The sequence below is a fragment of the Tenrec ecaudatus genome, chromosome 10 (assembly GCF_050624435.1).
Source record: "Tenrec ecaudatus isolate mTenEca1 chromosome 10, mTenEca1.hap1, whole genome shotgun sequence".
Classification (NCBI taxonomy): Eukaryota; Metazoa; Chordata; class Mammalia; order Afrosoricida; family Tenrecidae; genus Tenrec; species Tenrec ecaudatus.
Genome location: NC_134539.1, coordinates 125787786 through 125811477, shown reverse-complemented (window position 1 = coordinate 125811477; position 23692 = coordinate 125787786). Strand labels below are relative to the sequence as shown.

At 50.3% G+C, this 23692-nt stretch overlaps 1 long non-coding RNA gene across 1 annotated transcript; it reads right to left on the bottom strand.

The window, feature by feature from the left end:
- Positions 1-223: 223 nt before the first annotated feature.
- On the bottom strand, positions 224-18724 carry LOC142458262 (uncharacterized). Its single transcript, XR_012786412.1, has 4 exons — positions 18494-18724; positions 17365-17437; positions 15403-15571; positions 224-829 (listed from the first exon to the last, which is right to left on the bottom strand). It is a non-coding gene; the product is annotated as an uncharacterized LOC142458262 (long non-coding RNA).
- Between the last annotated feature and the right edge of the window lie 4968 nt (positions 18725-23692).

Sequence of the window (23692 nt, the reverse complement as noted above, 5' to 3'; positions counted from 1 at the left end):
AGGGAGATCACAGGTGAGTGGGTGGAAAGTTTTGTGATTCAGTGGAGTGGAAGCATCTTAGCACTGACTTGGGTCTCCATGTGGCTCCTCCAGCTCCCAGGCTCTGGGTCCATCAGTGTAGCTCCATGTGCCTTGTCATCAGGAATGTTGAAGCAGAGAGATTCTCCTGCCTCTAGGGAGGAAGACAGGAGTTCCCAGAATCTGCAGGAGAAGACCATGCCCACACAGAGGCCTCATTGGCAATGGCCTGATGACAGGCTAGACTCCATCCCTTTGAAAGTTGACAGGAGATTATGTAACTGCCGAAGGCCCCTACCCCCAAAGACCCCCAGTTCAACAAATGCAACAGACCTAGCAGTCACGACCTACGACCCGAAGAGAGCAGGGATAAAGTACTTGCAGGGTGTGGAGGACACTTTAATAAGGAAGACTTCCTGTGGGGAAATATTGGCACATGCTGTGAAGTGGAGCCTGAACATGACATTTAACTGTAACTCACAGCAGTTGCTTGTTTCATGAGACTTTAATACAGTGGTTCTCAACCTGTGGGTCGCAACCCCTTTGGGGGTCGAATGACTCCCTTTGCAGCGGTCGCCCAATTCATAAAGTAGCAAAATTGCAGTTATGCAGTAGCACTGGAAATAAGTTTATGGCTGGGGGTCACCACCACATGAGGAAATGCATTAAAGGGCCACAGCATTAGAAGGCTGAGAACCACTGCTTTCATAGGACGCATCCTGATTCCTTCACCAGGTGTGAAAAGCATCCCGGACTCGGAGGCTCTGAAGTGTGGCTTTAGCTTCATAGTGATAAGCCCTTGTTTCTTTATCTGCAAAAAGAATAATACTTGTTATTATTAAACATATTCTTTTATGATCTCTACTCAGCTCGATGTGCCCCCAGCATTACTGTGGTGCTGCGGTGGTAGAATAGGCATCCTATTTCTATGTAGAAGTTTGTCTTGTTGCTGTTGCTGCTGGCGAAGCCCTGTCCCTTTATTCCCAAGGGATGAGCTATAACTAACACCTGTCCCCAAGTTTGACGAGTCCCATGAGGTCTCCCTTCCAGCGCCTCAGAGAGCTGTGCCCCGCTCCGCCACATCAGCAGTACTGATGGTTTTCAACCCGATTGCCCAAGGCCATGGAGGATGGTTAGCACCACCCCCGGTTCTCTACCTTCACAAGCCACTAGCGCCTACCTGGCCGGTGAGGAACACAGCAGAACCTGCCTGCTGACATGACAAATGTCTCCCGGAGATAAAATTGGCCTTGGATCAGAACCACGGAGCTACAACACGGGATGATGCAGCCCGTGGGAGCTTGCTAGGGCACCTGCTCCCATTTTACAGATGAGACAAGACAAGTGGCCCAGCCTAGGGAGAAGGATCCCAGCCAAGCTTTCAAGAGGCCAAGGAACCAAGAGACCCTACTCTGCTCTCCTGACCAGCTTGCTGGGGGCAGGCAGGAAGCCAGCCACAGAGATGGAACCCTCCATCGCCTCCTTCTCAGTCCTGCCTCCGCCCCTCCCCTCCACCTCTTCCCTGTGCAGCCGCCTGCAGGAATGCCTGTCACCCCACCCTGTGTGGGCTGTGGGAGAAGGGGTGCCTCCCCATGGAATGCTGGGGTAGGCACGGGGCCACCCCAGCAGGAAGGGTGACGGCAAGACAAGGGAGGAGAAAGCCCAGACTTCGCCCTGCCCCCAAACTTCAAACTTCAGGGAGATGTGCTGTCACCAAGAAGCACACATTTTTAAACAGGAAAGAAAGGAAGAAAAACCTCAAACGAGATTCCTCCGTTGCCACGTAAGGCGGCCAGGTCTTGGCCAGCTCTGTGCAGCCTGGGAGAGTGGGTGGGGGTGAGCACAGCGAAGGGTATTCTGGTGCGCTCTGTAGTCCGCGTGCACGCGCACGCGCGCGTACACACGCTCCAATACCGCTCCCTTTGCAATCCTCTTAGAAGGGCCCCTTCCAATGCACCAAAATAACCCCTCCCTCCTCCTTCACCTCCCGCCTCATTTGCCTCGGCTGTCCTCCCCGCGGAAGGCCGGCAAGCAGCCGGGTGCACGGGCTAGGGGCGTGTAACATTTTGTCTGAATAGGCCCCTATGTTCCCATAATTTATAGTGGTAAGTAATCTTATTTGCAAAGCAAGCCCTTACAGTTATAAAAAACAAGTTAATTGACTTGCATAAAAATCAAACATGTAAAAGTTTTCCATCTTAACACAAACAGCACACTGAGCTCATTTGTACAATAGCGATGATGCAGTGTAGACCGAGTCTGGGCTCCCAGGGACCCTGCCCCTTTCATCACCCAAAATTGAATCTTAAACCCTGACAAGGCCACATACCGGTGGGAGTTACTGAATTTAGAGGCAGTCACTCAACTAATTATACGAACGTTTTATTTTTTTCCTTGTGTCAATAAACAAACGTGGGGCGGACTTCTGACACGGAGTCCTAGAAGCCAATTAAGAGGCGTTCCCCAACGTATGACAGGATCCACAAACAAGGATGGCTTTTCTTGGAAAAGTGAACGTCGTGTTTCTTCGGGTGATCGTGAAAAGATAGGCGGTCTTCATCGTGGCAATGCTGCCGGGAGCCCAGAGTCGGGGAGGCACTTGACTCTCAGCTCAGGCCTGAACCTGAGCCTGAGCCAGATTTTTACTCCCTGGGGTCCTCGGGGCGAGGCTACTGGGATGGCCATGATGGGGAGGAGGGTCCGAAGTCCATACCCAACAAAGGTAGCGAGAGAAGGCATGTGGAGCTCAAGGTCTTCTGCAGAAAAGAACCAGGACCAAGCCCCCAGGAAGAGAAGGGAAAGTGAGAAGCCTGCAGGGACCCATCCTTGCACAGGGCTCTGGGTGATTCCCCGCCCCAACATGCAGACAGCCTCGTCCTCTGCTCTCCTGAAAGCCCGGAAAACGAATAGTATTAAATACCGATTAGATGTTGGGCAAACAGCCTGATGGCACAGTGGTTAAAGCATTTGGCAGCCAACCCAAAATTCAGGGTTCAAACCCACCAGCCAACCCATATGTGAAAGATGAAACCGTTTGCTTCCATGAAGACTGGCAGCTTTGGAAACCCCAGGAAGTGGAACCCACCAGATGGAGGTGGGTCTGATTCCATGTGTTGAGTTCCTTGCTTTCTGTGTCCCATGTAGCCTTAAGAATCACCCTGCCAAAATAGATCTATGCACACATACTTATATGTTACGTATTAAAGTAGCAGACAGACATTGAGCCTCTACCCATGTATTCCCTCGACACAAGAATACTTTGTTCCAATAACCTGGTATCCCGTGATGCTCACCTTCCTGACATGATTGCTAAAGACAAATTGGGTGCAGAAGCAAATGTGGTGAAGAAAGCTCATGGTATCCAGCTATCAAAAGATATAGCATCTGGGTCATAAAGATTTGAAGATAAATAAGCGGCCATCTAGCTGAGAAGCTACAAAGTGCACATAGAAGAAACACACCTGTCTGTGTGATCATGAGGTATCAATGGAATCAGTTATCGGGCATCAAAGACCCAGAACAAAAAATCCTATCAATGTGAATGAGGGGGAGTGTGGAGGAGAGACCCAAAGCCCATCTGTAGACAATTGGACATCTCCTTACAGAAGGGTCATAGGGAAGAAATAAACCAGTCAGGGTGCAGTATAGCACCTATGAAACATACAACTTTCCTCTATCTCTTTAATGCTTCTTCCCCCACTATACTATTGTGGCCCCAATTGTACCTTACAAATCTGGCTAGACTAGAGCATGTACACTGGTACAGATAAGAGCTGGAAACACAGGGAATCCAAGACAGATAAACCCCTCAGGACCAATAATGAAAGTAGCAAAACAGGAGAGGAAGAGGAAGATGGGGGGAAGTGATCACAATGATCTCTATATAATCCACTCCCAGGGGATGGACAATAAAAAAGTGGGTGAAGGGAGACATCAGTCAGTGTAAGACATGAAAAAATAATAATTTATAAATTATCAAGGGTTCATTAGGGAGGGAAGGAAGGAGGGAGGAGGGAAAATGAGGAGAAGCTACTAAGAACTCAAAGAGAAAGAAAACGTTTTGAAAATGGTGATGGCAACAAACGCACAAATGTATTTGACACAATGGATGAATGAATGGATTCTGAGAAGAGCTGTATGAGCCCCCAATAAAATGATTTAACAAGAGAGAGAGAGAAAGAGACACCTCTGAAGGTTTAGAATGCTCACCATAAAAAAATTAAAAATCACCCTGCCAGGAGATACGTGTGTTCCTGGCTGGCAGATGAGCACGCGGAAGCTCAGGGAAAGTAGAATGACTTGGCCCAGGTCACACTTCAAGTGATTGGCAGAGCCAGGGCTGGAAGGTCAGCCCCAAGGTCCAAGGTCAGCGCTTATTCCACTCAGCTGTGGCCTGCACACTGCTTTTTGGGGCGGGGAGCAGGAACAGCCTTGGATAAAGTTCTCAGGAACTCAATATCCTAAAACTCAGGTATGGCTCCTGATGGAATATGGCTCCCTTCCCCCACACAGGTGTATTGAACGACCCACTAAGTGCCAGGCACCCTATAAGGGGCACTATGGGTGTCCTCTGAGAGGCGAGACATGCAGGGCTCTGGCAGACTGACTGGGAAAACAGTGATAATCATAGCTTGTGGCAAGTCCTAAAGAAGGCAATCACAGAGGACAACGGAGTCAGATAGGAGGAGGTGGGGGTCAGCAACTGATACCTGTAAGAGTGAGGGGCCCTGCACCTGTGCTTGGCATGCCTAGGTATTCTCATCAGCTACCTGGGCAGACAGGTGGGGAGAGAACCTGTAGGGGGGTGAAGGAGGGGGACACGCACATGTGAAGGCCTGGAGGCATGAGGCATAAGCAGCAAGCCCCCTGTGCATCAGGACATTGCTAGGCTAAGTCAATGGGGGGCACCTGTGGACCTCAGGCAGGGGTGAGCCCCTGAGGGTCCAATGTGGGGCGGGGGGTGTGCAGAGAGGACTTCGTAGATGCTGCTCTGAGAGCCACAGTGCGGTTGGCATGGTCTGGGCTGAGGCCGTTGGGCATGGTCCAACCTCCCATGAGAAGATAGCACTGCACCAGCTGCTGGGCTTGTGGTCCAGCTGCTGGCTCTGCGCAACCCTGAGCAAGCAACTGAACTTCTCTGTGCCGCGGCTTCTCCCTCAAAATGGGAGTCATAAAAGTACCTCTTTCATGAGTTTTTTGTTTGTTTGTTTTGAGAGGCTTGACTGCATCTATTCATGTAAAGCCCCTGTCACATAAACCTAAACAAAACCCCCAAAACACACTGCCCTTGAGTAGAAGAGATTCCAACACACACCAACCTCTTTAAGGTCCCCGGGGATTCAAATCGATAAGGGAGCAAGCAGCCTCTTCTTTCTCCCCCGGAGCAGCTGATAGTTTGAACCTGGCAGCACCTGTCACCCAGGACCACCTGAGCCCCTTCGCTGGCATAGAAGAAGGTGCTCAAGTGTTCTCTCTCGGAGCCCTCCCGGTACAGGCTGTGGCACCTTGGGCAAGCCTCCACCTTTCTGAGCGTCACTGACTGCCTAAGTTATGAGATCGATGAACTCCTGGCACAGAGTGGGGGCTCAGTAATGAGCGTTGGACTGCAATCAGAAAGGTCAGCAGTTCAAAACCACCAGTCACTCTGCAGGAGCCTTCTCGGGTCTTTCTATTGTCTTTCTATTCCTGTAAAGAGTTAAAGTCTCAGAAACCCACAGGGGCAGTTGTACCCTGTCCCAGCGGGTCACTATGGGGCGGCATCCACTTGATGGCAGTGAGTTTGGTGTTTTTTTTGGACCATGGTCACTGTCCCTGAAACAGCCCAGTGGCCCCTGCCTTCTCCCAGAGCAGGTGAGTCACGGCCACCCTCCATTCACTGCGACCTGTCCAGCCGGGCTGACATGCCACCCAGGCAGCCAAGACAAATGGACTTGCCACCCACATGGAGCGCGCGTGTGACAGGGGCACGTAGCCCCACTTGTTAGCACAACAGGGCTCCCTTCTTCTCTGCAGCTCGGCCTCTCTGCTCCCCACGTGCTCACCAGGGGCGCAGGTCCCCATTATTTATGTTTGGAAAATGCATTCAGGGCAGTTCCCAGAAGCACTTACAGAGCTCTTATTTTATTGCTACTTTATGAACTCGCTGCTCCGAAGAGTGAGGGATTGATGGCCCAGCCTGGCACCTGGAGTGGCTTCCCTGCACATGCTTTTCCGAGAACAGCCTGGGAGCTGGGCTCCGAGGAGTCCACAGCCCCGTGCAGCCCTGGCCTGCATCCAGCTCCGGGGGGCCCTTGGGCCTCGTCACCCTAATCCCCAGCTTTGGGATGACAGCAGCTGCCGGGCTGGTCACACAAGCACAGGCACACACACACACACAGACCCAGGGAAGCGCTTCATCAGTTCAAGGTTAAGGGCTTTGGGGTGTGGCAGGAGGGGGCGGGGAGCCCCTGATTCTCCCTGCTCACTCTCTCCCTCTCCCCAACATCACAAAACTCCAAGGCCCTGGGTGGCCCACTTCTCAGCTATGTGCGGCAGGGACACTGCTTGGGCCCCAGCTAACCCCTCCCTCTGGTCTGCTTCCCCCTCAGCCACTGGAGTCTCACAGGCCTGGGTTTGCATTCCCAGCCTTGTGCGCAGCCACGAACCTCCATGAGCTCGGCTCTCCTCCCTTGAAGAGAGGCTTCTAGAGACACTTCCCAGCAACAAATGCTCCTGATGCCCTGCCTGCCTGCCACAGGGAGACCAATACAGGAGGTGTGCTAGATGCTCGCAGCTGCAGGAAAGAAGAGTGAGTGCCTTTCCAAAGTCCTTGTAAACGGGCTGAGCCCCAAGCATTTCCTCCAGGAGAAATACACGGACAGAGCGGTGGCTCTGAGTTTGTTTCTCTAGAGAACACGGCCTCAGGTAGATGAGAACACTTCCCCACAGCCTCGTCTGTAAACCAATCAGAGCATACAACACAGCCCCACCGTGCTCTATGACTTCTGAAGCACCATTGATAAGTCTTCTCTCCAGTCACCTTTGTCACCATCCATCGGGGAGTGGACTATGAGCCTCTTTCCACAGATAGGGACACTGAGGCTTTTGTAAGTCAGGTGACTGCTAGTCCAGTAGTCAACTTCTGCCTCCAAGGCAGAAGTTTCCCTTTACACTGAACTGCCCATCCTTCCCTCTGCTAGCCCAAGGCCTATTTGTGGCATTGGGCCTTCAAGAGGACACCCAGTGGCATCCACTTCTAGTGCTCAAAGGCCTGTGCGGTCATCTCCCACGGGCCTGTCCCACAGGCTGGCCTGTGTCACCGGGATATTGTGTCAGGGACAACGTGAGACTTGCAAAGCTAGGCCAGTGAGACGTTGTTGGAGCCACCTCTCTCGCTCTGATCACTGCCTTTGAGGGGAAGCCAGTGGCCTTGCTACAAAGACTCTCCAGCAGTCCTCTGGAGACGTCCCCTTAGGGAGGAACTGAAGTCTCCTGCCCACAGCCAGCATCCCCTGGTAGGTATATGTGTGAACCCTCTTGGAATCAGACCCCCCAACCCCAATCAAACTTTCAGATACTGAGAGCCCCAGGCAGCATGCTGACTGCAACCTCACGAGGGACCCCAAGCTAAACCCACCCAGCCAAGTCAAACCACTCCCACTCGGCACTGTGAGATGATGGATTTGTATTGTTGTTTGAAGTTGACAATGTAGGGGTGACTTTGTTATGCACACTGAAATAGGTACCTAGACAGGGGATTCCTAGACGTCTATTCATTTGCGTTCTTTTGCCACCTAGCTCAAGGGCTGGGCCCTGAGTGAAAAGACATTAAATCAAAGAGTATCAGGGAGGCTTTCTTTTGCTTGTTTTTCGCTCCTGGGAGTGTGGGGCAGGCCTTTTTCATTCAGTAAGCCAGTGTTGATAGCATGATAGAATTATGCGAGACCAATGACTTCTTCACCGCAAAGACCTTTTTTTCAACAACATAAAGGGCGACTATACACACATGGACTTCTCCAGATGGAAGACACAGACATCAAATTGACTACATCTGTGGGAAGAGATGATGGAAAAGCATGGTATCAACAGCAGAAACAGGCCAGGGGCCAATTGTGGGGCAACTAATTTTTCATATGTAAGTTCAAGTTGAAGTTGAAGAAAATGTAAAGTCAGTTCCCAAAGGCCTACGTATGATCTTGCATATATCCCACGTGCATTTCGAAAATCTCTTGGGAATGAATTAGACTTATGAGCAATCATGACAGCAGGCCTGAGGAGCTGTGGGATGGCATCGGGGGCTCGAACATGAAGAAAGCACAAGGTCTTTGAAATGACAGGAAAGAGAGATAAGAGCAAAGGGGATGTCGGACGTGCTCTTGATCATAGAATGGCTAAAGGAAATGGAAGAGATCGTGAAGTCAAAGAGCGGAGCAGAAAAATTCAAGACAGTCCAAAAACACAAAGTAAAGTCTTATCATGAAATTGCAAAAACACAGATTTAGAAAACCAAATACGAAAGTCATGCTGAGCATATTTTAAGCTGAAATTCAAGCCCTGAGTGGCAATAATGAAAGATTCTGCGGGCAAAATATTGAGTGATGCAGGAAGCATCAAAAGATGATATAAAGAGTACATAGAGTCGCTGGACCAAAAAGAACTTGTCAACATCCACCCATTTCAAGAGGTAACAGATGATCATTTCCTTGTGTTTTATTGACTCTGGACATGTAGTTGGCTGTGTGCACCATGACAAACTATGGATAGCGTTGAGGAGAATGTAAATTACAATGTACTTCATTGTGCTCATGGAGAACCTGTTCATGGATGAAGAGGCAATCATTTGGACAGAACAAGGGCATACTGCATGGCTTAAAATCAGGAAAGGTGTGTGTCAGAGTGGCATCCTCTCGCCATCCTTATTCAATCTGTATCCTGAGCAAATCACCAGAGAAGCTGGAGTGTATGAGGAAGAATGTGGCATCAGGATGGGAGGAAAGCTTATTAACAACCGGTGATATGCAGATGGCTCAACCTTGCTTGCTGAAAGTGAGGAGGACTTAAAGCACTTGCTGATGAAGGTCAAGGAGCGCAGCTCAATGTCAAGAAAGCCCAAATTCTCTCAACTGGACCAATAGGGAGCATGTGATAGGGAGAAAAGCGCGCAGTTGTCAGAGATTTTATCTTGCTTGGATGCACATCAATGCTCATGGAAGCAGCAGTCGAGAAATCAAATGACACATGGTTGAGTGTTGAGGAGCAAGGGTTCCTCCCTGGGGAGTAAGTAAGGTGGGCCTGACGCAAGCCATGGTGATTTCCATCTCCTCGCATGCACATGAACGAGCCAGTCAGGGTACGATGTAGCAACGATGAAAAATACAATTTTCCTCTAGTTCCTAAATGCTTCCTCCCCACCACCCCACCACCCCACTATCATGAACCCAATTCTACCTTGCAAGTCTGGCTAGACCAGAAGATGTACACTGGTACAGATAGGAACTGGAAACACAGGGAATCCAGGATGGATGATCCCTTCAGGACCAGTGGTGTGAGTGGCGGTACTGGGACAGTAGAGGGAGTGTGGGTTGGAAAGGGGGAACCAATTACAAGGATCTACATATGACCTCCTCCCTGGGGGATGGACAACAGAAAAGTGGGTGAAGGGAGATGTCGGACAGGACAAGATATGACAAAATAATAATTTATAAATTATGAAGGGTTCATGAGGGAGCAGGGAGGGAGGGGAAAATGAGGACCTGATGCCAGGAGCTTAAGTGGAGAGCAAATGTTTTGAGAATGATAAGGGCAATGAATGTACAAATGAGCTTTACACAATTGATGTACGTATGGACTGTGATAAGAGTTGTATGAGCCCCTAATAAAACTATTTTATAAAAATAAAATAAATTTTGGGGGAAAAAGAAATGGAAGAAGGAAGAACAAATAAGAATTTATGCATTTGAGTTACGGTGCTGGCAAAGAAAATTGAAAGTACCATAGCCTGCCAGAAGAACACACAAATCTGTCTTGGAAGAAGTACAGCCAGAATGCTCCATAGAGGCAAGGATGGCAAGACTTGTTCCTGCACACCTGAGACGTGTTATCAGCAGAGACTAGTCCCTGAAGATGGGCACTGTCCTCGGTACATTAAAAGGCCAGGGAAGACAAGGAGATAGACGGACACGGTGACTGCGAAGATGGGCAGTTCCATCCTGTGGTGCGCAGGGTCGTCAGGAGCCGGCACCGGACAACAGAACAGAGTCTGCGTTGATGCAGCCCGCTGGCGCTACCTTAGGCCTGCAGGAGATGCTGCATAAACGTTAGCTTCGGTGTCTTTTCTCCACCCAGCACACCAAGGGGCAACCCTCGTTTGCTGTTACCCCAGTTTCTTCAAGAAGCCCCAGCAATTCTCAGGATGGGCTGATTTTTCACTTGCTTTCCATCTTCCTGGACTCGGTTTGCCCATTGAGCCCTCTCACCTCCGTCTTTGCCAGACTGCCCGGGAGCTTTGGGTCTGCCCCGTGTAAGCCCGTCTAATGGGCTTCCAAAAGTCACATGCATTCACTTTCCTGTATTTAGTCAATAGACGCTTGCTAGGGTAGAGACTCAGGCATTCATTCGCCTGTTCAGTTTGATCACAGGCCTACGGGTGCAAGCCCAGACAAAGCTCAGCTACCAAACTCACTGTCCTTGAGTCGATCCTGACTCAGGGCAGAGCAGAACTGCCGCTGTGACCATTCTCTCCAAGGCTGTCCATCCTGACAGGAATAGAAAGCCTCATCTTTATTCCTCACAGCAGCTGGTGGTTTCGAACAGCCGGCCCGGAGGTTAGCAGCCCAAAGAGTAACCCACTAAGCCACCAAAGCTCCTTGGCTGGAACCCTAGGGCTTGACTATTAGCATGCAAATCCTGCCAAGCTGGGGGGGGGGGGGAACCTTGCCAAGGGGCTTCTCCATGGCCTGCATTGCCGCATCTGTAAAATGGGGCTTGACGGGCCCATGCCACAGGGCTGTTGTAAGGATCCCGAGTGCTGTTACTGATGCCAAGCTCAATGAATGCGAGTGTTGATTCCCGCGCTACGTGCTTCTTTCTGGTCTGCATGGAACAGGCACCGGCACCGTTGGGCGCTGACAGGAAGCACTGAGGAGACTCTGGCAAAGTCCCTGCCTCGTGGAATCCGCAGATTACTAGACACAGAGGAAACGCACCACACACCCAATGACAAATACTGCCCTCTAAGGGCTATGATGGAGGTATGCCCTGAGCCCTGTCTTTACCAGGTACAAAGAGGGGGGAACAGCAATCGTTGTGAATGAACCCCTTGCCATTGACTCTAGTAGCCCTGCTGGACAGGGCACCGCTGATCCTTGGGGTTTCCAAGGTTACAATGTTCACGAGAGTAGACTGCCATTGATTCCTCCCACAGAGCAGTTGGTGGGTTCAAACCTCTGACCTTTGAGTTATCAGTTGAGCGCTTGAATCACTTCACCCACGCATCTGAAGAAGGGGCAACTCCCAAAGTGCACAGGAACACTGGGGACAAGGGGACCAGTAAGAGTCAGGAAATAAGGACTGGACCACTGAGGCTTTGTAGGGTCACGTAGTTCAGTGGCACTGGTGGCTGGGGACAGCTGCAGGCTTGGAAGACTAGGGAGCCTGCCCCTCAGTTGCAGGCCCTGGGGAGAAACGGAAGTGTTTGAGGACTCTGAAGGCCTTCCGTGTTTCCGTTCGCTTTTAAAATCCTCTCTGATTACAATCCGCGTGGTGATTACTGCAGTGGGCCAGACAAGATGTGACCGAGCCTGGACTAAGCTAGCTGCCTTGGGGAACGCGAGGAGACAGACTCCTAAGGCATTCAGAGCAGAGATGGGCACACTTTGTCCATAAAGTGTCAGATCATAAATATTTCTGGCTTCGTGAGCCATGGTCAGCCCTGCCGTGGTGAGCGCAGCCACAGCCTGTACGTAAACAAATGAGCATGGCCGGGTTCCAGGGCAGCTTGATTGACAAAAGGAGGCTGCAGGCCAGAGTTGGCCAACTCCTGATTGAGAGGGTGGATCAGCAGGAGTTGGAGGGAAAGTGAAGAGGAAGGTGGGGGGGAGGAGGCTCTCAAGTGATCAGATCCCTAGATCCCCATGTCCAGTGTCCTCCACCCCCGCCCATTGCCCCATCACCTCTCCACCTCTCCTGGGACCACTCCATATCGAGTTATTGTCTCCAGAAATACAGAATCTGTCTTTAAACCCTTCAACCTAACCTATCCCCTGACATTTTCTTTATACCAAGCAATAAACCCAACCCAATCCCCCGCCATCGAGTGGACCCGTCTCATAGCCACCCGATAGGGCAGAGGAGGACTGCCCAGGTGACTTTCTGAGACTGTCACTCTTTCCCCGGAGTAGAAAGTGCTGTCTTTCTCCCGAGGAATGACTGGTGGGTTTGAACTGCTGGCCTTGCCCTATGCCCCCCGGGGTCCTTTAAGCACTAGCACTATAGAAACATCTGAAATGTTGTTCAAATGACCAAACTGTGACATCGAGACAGTCCGTGAGCACATGTTGCTGGGGAAAAATGGTGCCAAGATCCTAGGGGGATGCCACAAACCTTCAATTTGTTAAAAAAAAAAAAACACCTTTTGCAGGGCGCAATAAAACGAGGTGTATACACAGGCTGGGGTCCTTGTACTCAGCAAGTGCCTCCTACAGCTTCGGCCCCCCTCAGGATGTTGCACCATCTAGGGACGATTATGGAATATTGACAGGTGGAAAACACTTACAGTTAGCCTGACTCTCCACTTCCTAGACCAACCTGCACCAGGTCTGAAGCAAAGCCTGAGCATCCGCTGCCCACCCAAGTTCTGCAGCAGCGGCCAGCTGACCCTCCCGCCGGCCTGGATGCCTGCCGCACCCAACTGTGGACATGGGCTGGGATTCTCACCGGGGAGATCATAACACCCGAGAAAGCTGTCTGCTTAAAGAAAGCCTGCAGGTTATTTATTCCATTGTGAAGTGGCTGTCACCAAATCCTTCCACATTCTTGGCAGGAGCGTTCATTTGGTGCAACTGTTTTATGAGCACTTGGACTGTAAACTTCAAAGGCTACAACGCCCCACTCTCCAAGCTTTCCACTCCTCTCTCCAGGTTTTCCACTCCTCTCTCCAGGCTTTCCACTCCACTCTCCAGGTTTTCCACTCCTCTCTCCAGGCTTTCCACTCCACTCTCCAGGCTTTCCACTCCACTCTCCAGGCTTTCCACTCCTCTCTCCAGGCTTTCCACTCCACTCTCCAGGTTTTCCACTCCTCTCTCCAGGCTTTCCACTCCACTCTCCAGGCTTTCCACTCCACTCTCCAGGCTTTCCACTCCACTCTCCAGGCTTTTCACTCCACTCTCCAGGCTTTCCACCCCATGGAGTCTGTCATTTGGAAATCTTTGAAAGTCTCTATGGCCCTGGGAGTCCCTCCTGGGCCACCTGGGTGCAAACAGTTAAGACCCTTGGCTGCTGACCAGCAAGTTGGAGGCTTCAGTCCACCCAAAGACACCTTGGAAAAAAGGCCTGGCTATTTGCACTGAAAACCCTCTGAAGGACAATTCTGCGCTGGCACACAGGTGACCTTGAGTCCGGCCTCAACTCAAGGACATGGTTGGTTTCTTCTTCCCACATGCCGGAAGTTATCGATGTCATAGCAATCCTCCTGACAACACAATTAAAATGCAAATGTCCCTCGGGGGAGACTTGGTGACACTATGGTTTTAGTCACAGGACAGGGCATGCGCAACTCAGCAGCCTGGTGGCACTGCGGGTTAAGCGATGGGCCGCGGCGAACCACACGAGTTCAAGCAGTTCAAGCCCACCAGCTGCTCCGCAGGAGAGAACCGAGGCTGCGTGCTCGCGTGAACAGCGATGGTCTCGGAAACACCACAGGCAGAGCAGCCGGGAGTCGGAATCCACTCAGGGGCAGTCCAATTTTGGTTGGATCTTAAAAGTGTGAAGTAGATGTTAAGATTGAACACAAATTAATAGTCCAGATTCATTGTTGAACTAAAACACCCACACACACACATTAACAATAAAATGTAGGTACTTTTAGTTTAGGGGAAAACAAAGAAAACATGAACAATGAAGTTCCCTATGACTAGACGCTACTGGCCAGCAGGCAGTCTGACTTGCATGGACCTGAGGGTAAGAGCGGATGCCTCCTCAATGCTGCGTCCAAGGGCCGCCCTCCCCTCCCCGAGTCCGGCACCCAGTGCAGGGGAATCGTGTAGGACTGAGGCGCAGAGTCCTATGCTAAGGTTATCCCTGGAGAGCTTCACGGAGGAGACGGCAGGGGTTGCGCTTTCTGCCTTTCTATGGGGTCCAGCTTGGCTGTCTGTTCAAAACGCATGAGCTAATCGGATTGCTAACGGAACCGAATCTCGCTTTAAACATTTCCCATAGACTACGCAGATGTGCATGGGTAAGCGTTTTCAATCGTGTCTATCTGTAGACTGCTCTAATAACCATTGCTTGCTGCAGTGTAAGACTGTGCCCTTGCACGACGGCAGATACGATTACCATAGCCGCACATATGAGCAACCCAACCACAGGGGCTTAGCCCACTAGGAGCTTATATTTCTCCTGCAGCCAGAAGTCTGGAGGGAGGCGGTGGGGCTGGCGGTGGCTCTGGTCCACATGCTCACCAGATTGATTCTCTACGTAGGGCCATTTCATCTACACAGAAAGGAAAGGGAAGGATGAAAGGAGAAATGGATACATCAGCTGCAGCTGCCCTCCACCCTGCGGCTTCTCTCTGGGTCTTTTTGTTTCTTTCTTTCTTTTTATATGTTTTATTGCGAATTGGGTGGCGATGCACAGAACAGATCCGTTTTCCACTCAACGGCTCATATCCAGTTTTGTTTCATGTCATTGATTATAATCTTCACAATGCAACATCACGGGGGCACTTCCTCCTTGTTTCCTGTTTCCGTTCTCCCTCCTTTCTGAACTTTGTCCTTGGGTAAGGGCTGCTCTTTTGATCTCAAATGGATGATTATTCTCAGGTGCGTGTGTCTCACTAGTGCTATCGTTCCCTTGTAGACCTGCTTATTGTTTGGCTGAAAACGGAGTCAGTGGTGTGAGTTCATTTCCAGACCTGAAGGGTGAGTACCCGGGGTAAACCCGGGCTGTAAACCCGGGGCTTCCGCTTCTCTCTAGCTGACTTTTTAAAATTATTAAATGATTTTAAGTGTTTCATTCGACCTTGCCTTTCCACTCTAGCCAGAGCAGTTGGTGGAGGTAGCCGGGCACCATCTAGTTCATCTGATCTCAGAATCACGGAGCGTGAGATTTGTATGGGATGGGCTATGAGACAACGTGTAAGCGCAAGGAAATGTGAAGTGTCGAGCATTTTGAAAAGCAACCACAACTTACTGTCATTGAGTGGATTCTGTAACCCAGTGAGACAGAGTGGAACCGCCCTGTGGGTTTCCAAGACCAAAATCTTTACGGGAGCAGAAAGCCTCATCTTTCTTCTGGGTGGCAACTGGTGGTTTCCATCTATTGACCTTCTGGTTAGCAGCTCCACTGGGTCCATGACCTCCTGAGGGGAACAAGGTCAGTTTTCTGTTAGTGATGTGATAGAGTGGAAAGCAGGCTGGCAAAGGACAACCGCAGCCACACACACACCATCACAGTCCCCTTCGTGGCCACCCACGGGGGTGTCGTCTTCTCCATTGCACAGATGCGGTCATTGAGGTTAGAGGTTGAATGGCATCTCACACAGCTATTCAGTGGCTGAACTGGAGCTTCCCGGACACGCCCGCCTGCCTCCAGGCCCTCTCGCCTGCCCTTCCAGCTACTGAAAAGAAGCTTGTGTGCCGATTGCCAGCCCGGGGCTGTGGGCTCTTAACTGCATACGTATGTGTGCATAGGTATGCATGTGTATTGAAGAGCTAGAGAGAGATCAGCTTCAGCCAAGGCTTAGTCTCAACACTAGATTCCCAAACACGGGAGCAGGGCTCTATGCCACCTCTGCCCACACCAAGTGGCACAAGCCAGAGTCAAAAACCATCCCTTGGAAGCTCCAGCCAGGCCCCCGTCTTTTCCAAACCTGGATTTTCAGCCTCATTCCTCTACGAGATTTCTCTTTTCCATTTCAGTTAGTCCGTCAGTCTCTGATGCCTACATCCAAGGAATGCTAACCAATACCAGAGATACTGTGGTGTGTGTGTGTGTGTGTGTGTGTGTGTGCAATTGTATTTTGTGTAACTGCAAGCCCCCAAAACTCTCTTGTACCTGTGAAAGCTGTTGGACCTTCCTTGCCCCATCACCCTGAGCCCTAACCTGTCTCCCCAACCCCCTCCGAAGTTGTCTTCCAAGACCTCTGGCAGGAGATGGGGTGAGAAGCAGCTGTGGGCCCTGGCTTGCTCCTCAGATGTGTGCAGTTGGATTACTGGCTGGCCACCAGGCCCTGAGGAAGGTAGGAATGGGCCATGGAGAGGATGGGGAAGCAGGATGGCATTTCTGAGGGCTTGGGGCAATGAGGCCTGCTAGCACAGTGGTTAGGTGCTCAGCTGCTAACTGAAAGGTCAACAGTTCGAACTCACCAGCCTCTCCATGGGAGAAAGACGTGGCAGCTGGAGATGGCCTTTGACGCCCTCTGAGCCTAGTCTACTCTGGCCACTTGTGACAAGGGTGCTATGAGTCAGAATCGATTTGATGACAACAGGTTTGATTTGGGGCTATGTTATCTGTCAGTCCAAATCAAAGTTCTGAAGCTCTCTTCCCTTGGTGGTAACAGGGCTGTGTGGTGTGGCTGTTTTTCCCTGCCTGGGCCCCTGCCTGCTCTTGGCTGCCCTGGGAGCCGGTCAGGAAGGAGACGTTTGCCCACCCTCAAAAAGGCCACTCAGTGCAGAGCAGCTGGGTGGGCCCGGCCAGGAGCCTCTAAGAAGATGAGCGATATAGCTGGTATTTACTATTGAAAACACATAAGGGCAAATATTTGGCTTGCGTGTTTATTTGCTAGTGGAACTTTTTAAATGGCTGGATGGAGCCCAACTGTCAGTACGGGGAGTTTGATGAAAAACAAACCGGGGGCGTGTCTGTGACCCCACAGTGGTGTCTCTGAGTGAGCCCAGTGGCTGCTGGCTCTGAAGGCCTAGTGAGCTCTCTCTCCCCGTGCACCAGACAGCTGGGTAGTGGGGGAGGGGCGCAGGCAGTGGGCGAGGCAGACAGGTCCCACGGCCCACTCGGAAATCTGGTCTCGCACCCATCAGGCCCCGTGCAGCACCTAGGGTGACGTGAGGACCCCACCCTGCCAGGCATGATCTGTGACTGGGTCTCACGGAAGAGCCACTTTGGATGGCCCTCAGCATCACACCGCAGATGACTCACCGTTTGTAGGGCCAGCCGTCTCCCATGCTTCCCTTCTGACGGGCTTCTCCCTCCACCGAGTGAGATGTAGGGCCTATGAAATGCATGCCTCCGGTTATTAAGCGTGAACAGCTGGGGGCAGGGGGCCCCAGAAAGGAAGCACGGGCATTGTGCCAGCCTCCCTCCTAGGCTCTTTCCTCACGTCTCATCTCAGGTCACTCTCATCAAGTGAGGGATTATTAGTCCCATTTCACAGACCAGTACACCGAGGCCAGGCTGGAAGTGGGGGCCACCGTTTGCCCGAGGCCACATAGGGGCAGAAAGGTTGCTGAAGGGAGCGTTGTCTGTCCACTAACTTTTCCACCCTCAGCCCGCTGTATCCTCTGGTGGCGCTGGACCATGTCTCAGAGTAAGAACCACCTTTGAAAGCAGGGAAGGCCCAGCAGGGACCCGGCCTGACACACCCCTTGGTTCTTAGGAGTGGTGGTCACCATGGGCCCAGGGAGAGCAGAGCCCATCTTGAATGGCTCACTCCCCACGCAAAACCCACGGCCATTGAGCCCATTCCAACGCAGCATGACTCTACAGCCTCAAGGTAGAACTTCTTCTCAGGTTTCTGAGGCTGACCTTCTTTATGAGAGCAGACAGCCTCCTCTTTCTCCACAGAGCGGCTGGTGGGTTTGAACAACCAGCCTTGTGATGAGCAGACCAATGTCTAAATCCACAGTACCACTGGGGCTCCTGATTCCCTATGTCATAGGTTCTAAAAGCGCAGGCCAAACTCAAGGGCCACGGCGGTCAGCCTCCTCATATCCATCCTCAAGGAAGAAGGAAAAAACTTGAGAGTAGCTGTTCCCAAATTTAATTGGCCTACTGCTCACTTTTCAGGAAAAAAAAAATTCTCGGTGCCTCCTGACAATGGGAAATGTTTGTAGTGTGACCCATAAGCCAGGATAAAGGGCAGGTATCTGCTTCTGCAGCCCCACCCCCCACCCCCTGCCACCCCCTGTCGTGCCAGCAACCCCAGAGAGACAGCGTCTCCCACTTTGGGAACCACTGATTTAGACCCTCAGAAGAGTGTGCTCTTTCCCCCGAGACATACCTTCCTCCTGCCCCTAAACCCACCTGTCTTCCAGAGACCCACACCCACCTCATCACGTGTCTGGGAATAATCCTGGCCCCTCTCTGAGCCTCAGGGGTGCCCTCTGCAAGATGGGGTTCATCTTGTCTTCTCCTTGAAGAAAGACAAAATCTCAGAGAGAGCATCTAGCAGGAAAGGTTACCACACTCACCCCCACCCCTGCGGGCAGGGCTCACACACTCCTTGTGAGTCCCAGACGTGAATGCCCTCAATCCCATGTCCAGCGTCCAGCCTGAGGCAGCTTCCCTCCCGCTGAATAGTCAAAGCGAGGCCTTTACCCCTTGCAACTCTGCAAATTGCCAGCCAACAAGACTGCTCATGATAGGCGGCCCTGGAGCTTGGCCAGCTTCCTGAGGGTGAGAAAAAAGTTGCACACTAAATCTCTGGGAGACAGACCCCAGAGAGAGGCTGCTCTGACGGAAGGAACCCTGTCTCTGCCCTTTCCCTACCAGCAGGTTTGACTCTGGGGACGTCAAGTCACTTCAGTCTTTGTAGGGAGGCCGAGGGGGCACTGGGAACCCCCATCTCAAGGGGAAGCTAAGGCTCGTAAAGGCACGCAACAGTTTGGGGTAAATTCTCTATCCCCCAAGAGTGGGGCGGATTGGCGTCTAGATGAGGGGAAGTTTTGATTAGGCAGACACCATGTTGCAAAATAAGTTTCTACTTCAAAAACAGAGAAATATGTTTTGCTTTAATTATACAAATTACTGAGACTTTGACAAATGTTCAGCCAGGCATGAGTCAAAAGAAAATTAAAAAGCATTTCCTTAGACAGTGAGGATGAGCCATCCAATGGGAATTATGAGGGAATGACTTTGTTGTGTGAAGGGGCTTGTTGTGTGAAGGGGCTCTGTTGTGTGAAGGGGCTTGTCCACCTCTCTCCCTCCCCAAATATACATTCCCTTTTCCTGCAGTCGTTTCGAATGAAGGAAGAATAGAAAAACACATCGTTGAAATCAGGGCTCGCATTTCTTTTGTTCTTACTGGAGCAGCACTGCAGCACTGATGACGGGGTGGGGACGCACGGGAAGGTCAGTGGTTCAAACCCACGAGGCACCAGTCACTGCGAGTCAGAATCAATGACCCGGCACACCCAGCAGCAGCAGCAGCAGCAGCAGCAGCAGCAGCAGCAACAGCAGCAGCACCTTCCTGGGTTGGGCTGTAGGCTTCTTTGGCCGCTGGAGAAGTTGCCCAGGATCACACAGCAAACTAGTATCGGGAAGAAGGAGGTAGCCAAGCGATACAGAACCCGAACAGCCTGTTCCTGTTCCCATTCTACTTCCTCCCCTTGAGCCGCCAAATGCGACCCGGGCCACCTTTGATCCTGCGCCTTTGGGTTTGCATGTTCTTCAGAGGAGGACATTCTTCCCAGAACTATGGTTTGGACATGGAAAAAGATTTAAGTGGGTTCATAAAACGCCCCAAACTCACTGCCATCGAGTTGATGCCAACTCATAGCAACCCTTTAGGGCAGGGTAAAACTGCTCCTGTGAGTTTCCAAGATTGTAACTCTTTTGTTTTTTAATTTTAAAAACAGATTTATTGCCCTGATTAAATCGACGAAAAGGTGCTCTGCAATCATCACCGCAATTAATTTTAGGACATTTTCTTTTTAAATTATTTTATGGGGGGGCTCTTACAGCTCTTATAACATTCCTTACATCAATTGTATCAAGAAAAAGAATGGATGTTGCCATCATCAATTCCAAAACATTTTCTACTTTAGCCTTTGGTATAAGCTCCTCTTTTTCCCCCTGCCTCTCCCACCTTCCACCCTTATATATCCTTAACCAATTATATATAGTTATTGTTATTTTGTATCTTACACTGTCCATTGTCTCTCTTCACCCACATTTCTGTTACTTGTCCCCTTTCAGTGGGGGAGGCTGTATATCCAACCTTGTGGTGGGATCCTCCTTTCTCCCCCTCCCTGACCACCCCCACCCTCATGATATCACTACTCCCACTACTGGTCCTGAGGGGTTATCTGTCCTGAACTCCATGTGTCTAGACCTCTTATCTGTACCAATGTATGTGCCCCAGTCCAGGCAGATTTGTAAGGTAGAACTGGGTCATGGTAGTGAAGAGGGGGGTGTCGGGGGGAGGTGCATGCAGGAGCTAGAGGAATTATGTATGTTTCCTAGGTGCTAAACTGCACCCTGGTTGAATCTTCCCTTCTGTATAATCCCTTCTGTGAGGGGATGTCCAACTGTCTATAGATGGGCTTTGCATCTCCACTTCAACCCCCCTCATTCACATCAATGTATTTGTTTGTTTGGGATCTTTTGATGTTTGATCCCTTCAATACCCCGTGATCACACAGACTGGTGTGCTTCTTCCATGTGGACTTTGTTGCTTCTCAGCTGGATGGCCGCTTGTTTAACTTCCAGCCTTTAAGACCCCAGATGCTATATCTTTTGATAGCCAGGCACCATCTGCACTCTTCACCACATTTGCTTATGCACCCATTTTGTCCATGACTGTAACTCTTAATGGGAGTAGAAAGCTTAATTTTTCTCCCTCGAAGCAAGCTGGTGGTTTTGAACTACATCACCAGGGCACCTATAGACTCAATAGCAGTGGCGTATATAGCTAAGATTAACCGAATATAAAAAATTTTCTATCCAGTCAATTCCAATTCATGGAAACCTCAATTGACAGGAAGTAGAACAGCACCATAGGTAGGTAGATAGAAGTATGGATGATTCACATGGGTAAACTTCCTAAACTCTGTGTGTGTGTGTGTGTGTGTGTGTAGCTAAGGAATTACATTAGGTACTTATGCTGCATACAAGACCTCTTTAAAGCATTGAAAACATATGTGAGTGTGTTTACCTGACTCATTATATTATATAAAAATCTTGCACAGATCTATTTAAAGTGCTGAAAAGCCCGTGTCAGTGTTGCTGCTGTCGAAGCCATGTTCATATGTGCCACTTGGGCTTGGTCAAAGTCATACGCATTTGTATGCACATATTACTATATCAGCAGGTCCACCTAGACAAGATAGGCTGGACAAATAATGAGAGAAGAAAATAACAGGACCAACGGTCCTGGAGGGACATGAGAGCGTGGGAGGTAGGGGAAGGGAGGAGGTGTCGCCCAACACAGAAACAAGGGAACAGCGAATGGTTCTAAACCAGAGGAGGGAGGGGATGGGAGGACTGGTAGGGAGTGACCAAGGGCAAGGTAACTGAGAGGAATTACTGAAACCAGAATGAAGGCTGAACATGGTAGTGGGACGGGAGGAAAGTGAAAGGAAATAGAGGAAAGGAGTAGGAGGCAAAGTGCATACAGAGAAGCCTAAATACAGACATGTACATATGTAAATATATTTATGATTATGGGGGAAATAGACCTATGTGCATATATTTATAGGTTCAGCAGTAGGGTAGCAAATGGACATTGGGCCTCCTCATGCATACTCCCCCAATACAATAGCACCTTGCCCTACTAAACGGTCATTGCATGATACCCAGCTTCCCGACATGATCACTGAAGACAGACATGTGTGTAAGCAAACGTGGTGAAGAAAGCTGATGGTGCCTGGCTATCAAAAAGATATAGCATCTGGGGTCTTAAAGGCTTGAAAGCAAACAAGCGGCCATCAAGCTCAGAAGCAACAAAGCCCACAGAGAAGAAGCACACAGCCTAAGCAAATACAAGGTGTTGAATGGGCCATGTAGCAGACACCAAGGAACAAAAACAATCATTGTGTGATCACCTTCCTCACATAATCGCTGAAGATGAAGGTGTGCATAAGCAAGTGTGGTGAAGAAGGCTGATGGTGCCCGGCTACTGAGAGATATAGCGTCTGGGAACTTAAAGGCTTGAAAGCAAACAAGCGGCCATCTAGCCCAGAAGCAACAAAGCCCACACGGAAGCAGCACACCAACATGGGTGATCGTGAAGGGCAGTGGAGACCAGGTCTCAAACAACAAAGGTGGGGTGGTGGTGGGAATCACATCACCGCGAATGAAGGGGAGTGCATGATGGGGACCCAATGCCCATCTGTAGACAGCTGGACATCCCTTGCAGAGGGGTAGTGGGGAGGAGATGAGTCACTCAGGGTTCAGTGTAGCAACAATGAATCTCAAAACCTTCCTCTAGTTCCTAAACGCCTCCTCCCTCCCAATTATCATGACCCCAATTCTACCTTGTGGACCTGGTTAGACCAGAGGATGTACAGCGGTGCAGTAGGGATCTGGAAACACAGGGAATCTAGGACGGACGAACCCCTCAACACCCGCGGTAGGAGCGGTGACACCGGGAGGGAAGGGGGTGTAGAAAGGGAGAACCGATCTTGGAGATCTATGTGTGACCTCCTCTCTGGGTGATGGGCAATGGGAGGGCGGGTGAGTGGAGAAGCCGGGCAGTGTAAGATAAGATATAATAATTATTTATATACTATTAAGGGACCAGGGGGAAAGGGGGAGTGGGAAAAAAAGGGAAACCAAGCTGATTCCAGGAACCCAAGTGGAAGGTGAATTTTGAGAATGACGAGTGCAACGAATGTATAAGGGTACTTTGCTCAATTGATGTATGTATGGATTGTGATAAGAGTTGTATGAGCCCCAATAAAAAGATTTATAAAAAAATAATAAACACTAACAATTCTGCTAACTCTATATTAAAAAAAATAAAGTGCTGAAAAGCCAGTCAGCATGCAGTGTAGCAACGATGAAACACACAACTTTCCTCTAGTTGCTAAATACCTCCCCCCCCACACATTATGATCCCAATTCTACCTTACAAATCCAGCTAGACCAGAGGATGTACACTGGTAAAGATAGGAACTGGAAACACAGGGAATCCAGGACAGATGATCCCTTGACTAGTGCTGAGGGTGGTGATACCAGGAGGGTGGAAGGAGGGTGGGGTGGAAATGGGGAACCGATTACAAGGGTCTACATGTGACCTCCTCCCCGGGGGACGGACAACAGCAAAGTGGATGAAGGGAGACGTTGGACAGTGTAAGACATGACAAAATTATTATTTATAAATTATCATGGGTTCATGAGGGAGGGGGTGGTGGGGAAGGAGGGGGGAAATGAGGACCCAATACCAAGGGCTTAAGTAGAAACCAAATGTTTTCAGAATGATGATGGCAACAAATATGCTTGCACAATGGATGGATGGATGGATGGATGGATGGATGGATGGATGGATGGATGGATTGTGATGAGTTGTACGAGCCCCCAATAAAAT